Source organism: Triticum aestivum, chromosome 6B (assembly GCF_018294505.1).
Source record: "Triticum aestivum cultivar Chinese Spring chromosome 6B, IWGSC CS RefSeq v2.1, whole genome shotgun sequence".
In the NCBI taxonomy this organism is placed as follows: domain Eukaryota; kingdom Viridiplantae; phylum Streptophyta; class Magnoliopsida; order Poales; family Poaceae; genus Triticum; species Triticum aestivum.
In genome coordinates this window covers 617,896,889-617,904,646 of record NC_057810.1, presented here as the reverse complement: position 1 = coordinate 617,904,646, position 7,758 = coordinate 617,896,889, and positions in this window count along the sequence as shown.

The following is a 7,758-nucleotide window of genomic DNA, read 5'->3' as shown; positions in this document are numbered from 1 at the left end:
GTGCTAATCCATGGTAATGCACAAGACTTCGATATCCCCAATGTTGGTTCCCTACCAGAACTCGGTAGTGTTTTATTGTAAGACTACCATGTGATCATGTTTGTTTGGGACAGCGTGTTCACACGTGTGTAGCAGAACCAGCTCATGTTTTGGAGCTTGCTATCATAGTTCATTTCCCGAGAATCTCGCAACGTCATCTCGTCGATTTGTGTTGCAAACTTTCATTTTTCTTCCTAGACTCGATGAGTCTGGATTATTCTGACACCAACCAGATCTGAATCTCGGGCAGATATGATGGTTGGAACGTTTCCCAAGAACTATAATAATGGTCTCTCTGTAACCCGGTAAAGTGGATGTCGTGGCCAACACACCCAGCTGGAAGACCTGTTGTTGTAGTATCTTGATTGAGGAAGTTGGCCACCTCCCCATAAGGATTTCATAGGATTTACTCCAATAAGTTACTCCTTATGGATTCTTGTGCTCCCAAAGTCTGACCTTTTACTTGATGTTCTAGTTATCAAACCATATCTATAAATGGGTTGTGCTAGCACATCAAGGAGAACATTAGAAGCGGAGTGCTAAATGTCTCTCGGTCGATCATCCGGATTTTGATCCCTTGGCCTCGCTAAGGTGAAATTTGAGAAGGTGTTATCTTCCTTTGCATCTGCATCCTCCATCACCATTCATCATGGTAGTAAGTTGTGTTGCCAGGATCCTTGACACAGATATTGGTAAAACCTTGATGAATATGGAAATGCTCAAGTTCTTGAGGGCACGCACGAATGCTAGGTGTTATCATCAGCACTAACTGGGATTGCTCTCAGCTTCCTCGGTTATGCTACAACTTTTCAAATAGTGGAATCACTCTCTACTGTTGAGCTTCTCCCCAGTTACTAAAATCATCCCTTGTGTTGTTTTCAACAAGGTAACCAACAGCATCCATTCTAATCTGGGTATGCCATTCTACCGAACCCCTCCAAACGATCGCTCAAGAATTGCCTTAGGCTGGTATAAAGAGTTTCCGTGATCTCTGAATCAAAGGTAATTCTTTTTGCCACCTAAGGGGATATATCTACAAGTCACCATCCCTAAGGTGTCTCGTTGTGGTATCATGGTAACTGAACTCCTCGCTACGTTGACAACCGTTCACCACCCTCTTAGGTGTGGAATTGTTGTCTACCTAGTGAACCCTCGTCATCTGTTCCACTCCATCCCTCTAGATGTGTGCTTCGTGTCTCAGTTCGAGAGATGTTGCTATGTCTCATTCTGTGAGTTAATCCTGAGTTGTTCAATCTTCGAGAAGATCGATCCTTCTAGAGTCTCCTTCTCTCCTTGTCATGTTAGCTGGAGTTCTCAGAACAAGACGACAAGACAAAGATGGTGATCGAATCAACACCCTTATGAAGTGCTACCTGGATCGAGAAGATTGTGATAGTTTGTGTCCCTATGTCTTCTTACCTCATGCTTGACTCTCGAGACAAGATTCTTGTTTAGTGGGGGTGAGTTGTCACATCCCTAGTTCTGGTGTGCACTAGGCTAGCCCTTCATGTGTGCATCATGTTTAAATTTTATTTAAGTTGAAATGGGGATTGCTCAAACCCTAGCACCAGATCAAATCAACTAGGTTCAAATAAAAATATTCTCAATGAACCCAAAATGCTCTTCAGAAAAGTTCATTATTTTTGGATTGGTCTAGAACCTCTCCCAAAAATGGTGCACATTTTCTAGGCCATTCTAGATTTTTGAATTAAATCATATGGTATTTGCATTTGGGCATTTAATTGCTAAATAATATTTTAAATGCTCCAATAATCACAAACTGAAATGTTTGCTGTTGGAAATATTCCAAATAGTGACATTGAGCAGTTTCATGATTTTTGGAAATGCCCTGGCATTTTTTTAAAGCCAAACACAATTACAGAAAATAGAAAATGGAAATAAAAAGAGAGGGAGTTTACCTGGCAGCCCACTTACCTGGCCGAACCCCTGGCTGGGCCGGCCCACCTGGCCGTGCTAGTCATCACCTACCTCTGCCAGTAGGCAGAGGAGGGAGCCAACGCACGCACGCGCGAGGCGCCATGCCTCCTCCCTGCTTGCCTGCCTCACCGAGGTGCCTCGAAGACCCTCCTCGGCGCCGCTCTGGACCCCCTGACCTCCTCACTCTCCCCCTTCGTCTCTCCCTTGCCTCTCCCTCTCGCACGCCAGAGCGTCACCATCACCGCCGTCCGCTGCTACCGCGCCCTGAGCCACCTCCTCGCCTCCCCGACGCATCCATCGGCCTCGCCACCGTCGCCTACGCCTTCTGCACCGATCCAAGCGACGCCGGAAGCCCGAATCGCCGTCCCCGCTGTCTTCTTCAACCTCGGTCCGCCGAGATCGCCATCGCCGCCCTTCTTGCTCCGGCCCCTCCCCGAGCTCGCCGTTTGCTCCAACCGACTCCCCGTGAGCTCCTCTTCCTCCTTCCCCTTCTTGTTCTCGTTCTCGAGCACCACAACAACCGCACCAAGCTCGGCCACACCCGCCGCCGCCACCGCACGTCGCCGTCGTGGCCACAGCCATGTTGGATCGATTCCAAGCACGTCATCGTCTCCGCCGCACTCGCACGAGCCCGTAGCACTCCCCACGGGCCTCGCCGTGCCCCCCTAGCATCGGAGCCGACATCGCCCGAAATCTGGCGACCGCCAAGGTCATCACCGGTGATGTTTCCGGCCACCCCAGCACCTCCCACCGCCACCACTCGACGCGCGCGAGCTCCACCTCCACGTAGCCGCTCTTCGCCGTCGATTTGGTCGCGAAAGGAGGAAACATGCACCTCTCCACCGTCCCTGGCTCTGCTGGCGACGAGCCCCGGGTCAACTCCGGCAAGTTTGACCCGGTTTGACCCATGTTTGAGCTCTTGTGGGTCAATGACAGGTGGGGCCCCGCCCTACTAATTAACCTAGGTTAAGACTAACTAAATTTAGTTAGTTTAGTTAACCACTGACACGCGGGACCCACTAGTCAGTTTGACCTGGGCCGCCCGTTGACCTGCTGACCTCAGCCTTACATCATGCTGACGCAGTAAGTATTTTCTGGAATTGAAATAAATCAAAATGATTTATTTATTTCAGAAAATATCCAAAACTTCTAAAAATCATATAAAATCAACCGTAACTCCGAATGAGATAAGTTATATATGAAAAATGATCAGAAAAATCCAATCTATCCATCCGTACCATTTTTATGCATGTTAGAACAACTTATAGATACTGTTTAGGACAAATCATACAAATGGCATTTGAATATCCACATATGGAGTTTGAATTTGAATCTTGGATTCAAACCAACTCCATTTAACTTGCTGCTAGTTGCATTAGCTTAAACCACAACATATTGCCACGTCACATTCATGCATCATATTGTGCATTGCATTGATTGTGTTCTTCCTTGTTTGCCGGTGTTTGTTCCCTCTCGATAGACGTGGTTCCAACGATGAGTTCGATGACACCGATGAAGAGCTATATTATCTTCAGAAGTGCCAGACAAGCAAAACCCCCTTGTTCATTCCGATACAATCCCACTCTCTCGCTCCTGCTCTCTTTTACTGCATTAGGACAACAACGATTCAACTGTTACATGTTGCGGTAGTTGAACCCCTTTCCTCTGCATGACCTGTCATTACCACAGTAAATAGATGAAACCCACTACCATGAGTAGGAGTTGTTTGAGCCCTGTTGTGCCTACTCATTCATGCTTGCTTGTCATGCCTGCTACTACTTAGAGTTGAGTCAGGTCTGATTCATCGGGGATGAATTGGAGGTGTGTGAACAAGTCCTACTGTGTGTGAGCTAAATGTGTGAACACGATTTGGTAAAGGTAGCGGTGAGAGGCCATGTAGGAGTACATGGTGGGTTATCTCATCACATCCGTCCTCAGGAACTGAGTTCTGTGTTTGTGATCCATGAACAGTTACTACCACACATTGGGTTCCGGTAACTCGACCCCTCTCGACTTATTAATCAACATGATCTCTGTCCAGGAGTTGCAACTAGTTTCTGGTGTTTGTAGGTAGTGTTAGTAGTCTACCAAGTGGCACCCGGTACAGGTGGGCTTGGGACAGACTAGGCACAGTGGTACGGTGTACCAACTGGCACCCGGATGGTGGGCTTGGGAACCCTGCTCACATTGTTTGGGGCCGTGAGCGACACCCCGGCCGGATCTCCTTGCGGATGGAACCCGAATAGGCGATAAACCTGGACGAGAGACTTGTGTGGTTAGTCAGGTCGTGGCTGACACCCTCGCTGGGCTTCCACTTGAAGGTTGTCGAGTACATGTCGTGTAAACAGCGATAAGTGGTGAGAGCGTGTGTGAAGTACACCCCTGCAGGGTTAATATGATCTATTCGAATAGGCGTGTCCGCGGTAAAGGACTTCTGGGTTGCCTGTATAGTTCATAGACAAGTGAAAGTGGATACTCTAAAATGTGCAAGATAAGCGTGTGTGCTATGGATGGCGTTCTTGTAGGGAGACGGGAGCGGATCCATAGTGGTGTATTGATATGATGAATATGTGGACTCGTGTGCGCCACCTCAAAAGAGTTACTTGCAGTCGTAGTTCAGGATAGCCACCGAGTCAAAGCTGGCTTGCTGTAGTTAAACCCCACCACCCCTTTGTTGATAATGGTGCATATGTAGTTAGTTCTGATGTAACTCTTGCTGGGTACATTTGTACTCACGTTGCTTAATTTATGTTTTTGCAGAGAGACTTCAGTCTCGCTAGTAGTTCCATGTGGACTTCGACGTTTAGCTTGTTACCTCAGCTATGATCTTGTGCCCTCGGCAGGATCTGGTAGATAGACAGGCTTCTCCGCCTTTTTCATTTGTAGATGTCTATACTCAGACATGTTAAGCTTCTGCTTGTGCTTTGACTTGTGTGCTCTGAATGTTGGGTCATGAGACCCATGTTTGTAATATCTCGCTCCTCGGAGCCTATTGAATAAATACTTGAGTTGTAGAGTCATGTTGTGATGCCATGTTGTATTTGCACATCTCGATCATATTATGTGCATGTTATTGAAATGCTTGGTATGTGTGGGATCTGACTATCTAGTTGTTTATCTGTGGTAGCCTCTCTTACCGGCAAATGTCTCCTACTGCTTCCACTGAGCCCTGGTAGCTTGCTACTGCTCTGGAACACTTAGGCTGGCCGGCATATGTCCTTCTTCGTTCCTGTGTCTGTCCCTTCGGGGAAATGTCACGCGGTGTCTATCAGAGTCCTGTTAGCCTGCTACAGCCCGGTTTATAGGAGTCCTGCTAGCCCAGTTGCTATAGCCCGGATTCACTCGCTGATGACCGACACGTTCGTTGTTGGGTCATGTATGCATGTCCCTGTAAGTTAGTGCCACTTTGGGTTCACGACTAGCCATGTCAGCCCGGGTTCTTTGTCATATGGATGCTAGCGGCTCTATCATATACGTGAGCCAAAAGGTGCAAACGGTCCTGGGCCAGGTAAGGTGGCACCCATGGGAATACCGTGCCTGAGGCCGCAAAGTGATATGATGTGTTACATGCTAGATCAGTGTGACTTAGGATCGGGGTCCTGACGGGTCGTTAATGGGCCAAGAGTTACAAAGGTACTCATATGGGCCAAAAGATGTCATGGGCCATACACGGGCCGGAAGTTACAATGGACTAGAATCATGTTGGACGACCCAGATGAAGCTACTGGGCCAAATTCTGGTAGGCCGTAACGGGTCGTGAGTTAGCGGGATGTAAATGGGCTATATGCTAATAGGCCGTTAACAGGCTTTCTGTGTGCCAGCCCGTTACCTTTTGACCAAGTCAAATAGGCCGATGAGCCGACACGTTAATGGGCTATATGTCGACGTATTATAGGCGCCTTCGGTCCAATGAGTGGATGACATCTGTCCCAACGGGGAGCCGACACGTGATTCCTTTGGCCAATGAGAAATTTACATGTGGAAAATCCCCATTGGTCGTGGCTGTTAGTGGGTTATCGAATCCAAAACCGGACCCGATAGCTTAACGGTGACTCGTTACGGTGGATGCCACATGTCGGTCACCCTTGATGAAAGAACTTCCATGACGCGTGATTTATCGTCATGGAAGTGGACACTTTCGTGATGATAATTTTGGTAATGGCATGGAACACTTATAAGATAGCACGGGTATGACTATCTTGATTCTCTTATAAAATCGTCATGGATGTACATGCATGACAGAAACGTGACCTACTCTGACAAACATGTATCATCACGGAAGTGTATTTTTTTTGGAGTGCACGCAGCGCCGGCTAGGGAGGGCCTCCGACCCCTTCTTCCTTGCTGCCATATTGTGGGAAGATCCGACATCCCGCTGCCCACCTAGTGACATCCCGCGACCCTTAGGTATGACTTTCTTTGAAAGGCGGCCTTACTCTACTTCTCCAGCTCCTTGTGTCGCTGCATTTGTATCTTTTAATATTTCTTAGGCCCCCTCGTAGATAGGATCGATCGGCTATTTGAAAGCCACCTAAATTTTTACTGTTAAGAGGTAAAACTAGTTCATGCAGTCAAATCTAGTACTACTTGGTTCAAACAGGGAAGAAAGGGGGTGGAGGTGGGGGAGATTTGGTACCTGAATCTAGGACTTGGTTGAAAGAGAAAATAATGGGGACGAAAAGTAGCAGAGAGTGGCTGTCCAACTGGTCTCTTGGTATAATAGGGAAATAGAGGGAAACATGGTACAAACTCAATATAAATTGATCTATTGGTTGAAAAAGGAAAGAAAGTGGGAACTGGGGACAAGTCAACAGAGTATCTCCAACACTAGATTTGCTAGCCTCACACAGCATAAGGTGGCTATACCAAACAAAAATGGGACCAACCCAGATATCATGTTCTGATGTTTGTTGCCCCGAGCCCCTCTTATGTAATGCCACTGGTAAAATGTAGCAGTCGCACTCTTAAAAGTAAGGACACGTTAAACCAATGTTGTTTTCAATGTAATGCCTCCAGTAATATGAATCAATGGCACTGTTTTTCATGTCCTGCTAAATTTCACATTAAGATAAGTTGCTTCTTTTCGTTAGAAATGAAACTATCCTGGTCCGCCTACTCTCCCGTGCCCAAATACCAACTCTTTAGTAGTTGTTAATGTAATGTTGCTGGTAAAATGAAGCAATGGCAGCATTAAAGTAATGTCGTATTTAACAGTTGTCATAGTTAATCCTAATGCCCACACTAATATCTAGCAATGATGCTGCTTTAGAAATTGCTAATGTCCTTGTAGGATCGCCATTCAGATAAGGAACATGCTTCTTTTCATTTGATGTATGTTTCATCACTTGTTAGTCACCCTCCTTTTCACCTTTTTGTGCAAACAGATATGTACATTTCATGCTTGATCTTAGTTGAACTGCACAAACGATATCCAAATTATAGTTGAACATTCCACGAGCTTCACAACCAACCTTGATGTTGCTCAATTTTATTGCAACTAATGAAGAAGAAGCTGCTAGCTCATGGGACATTGCTTCATTTTAGGTGAACTGCACAAAAAGGTCCCATGAATTGAATCATCCATGTTGGTGACTGGTGTCACCCCTTCTATGATGGCGTTGACTGCAGATATGATTCCCATCATGAGGTATGTTCCTTTTTGGTCCGATCATTTGCCAAAGATCATGCATGTTGAGTCTGCTCTTGTGCTACTGTTTTGGCACTGCTATGATAAAGCAGTAATGTTATTATTTTGCACCTTAATCTAGTGGCACTATTAAT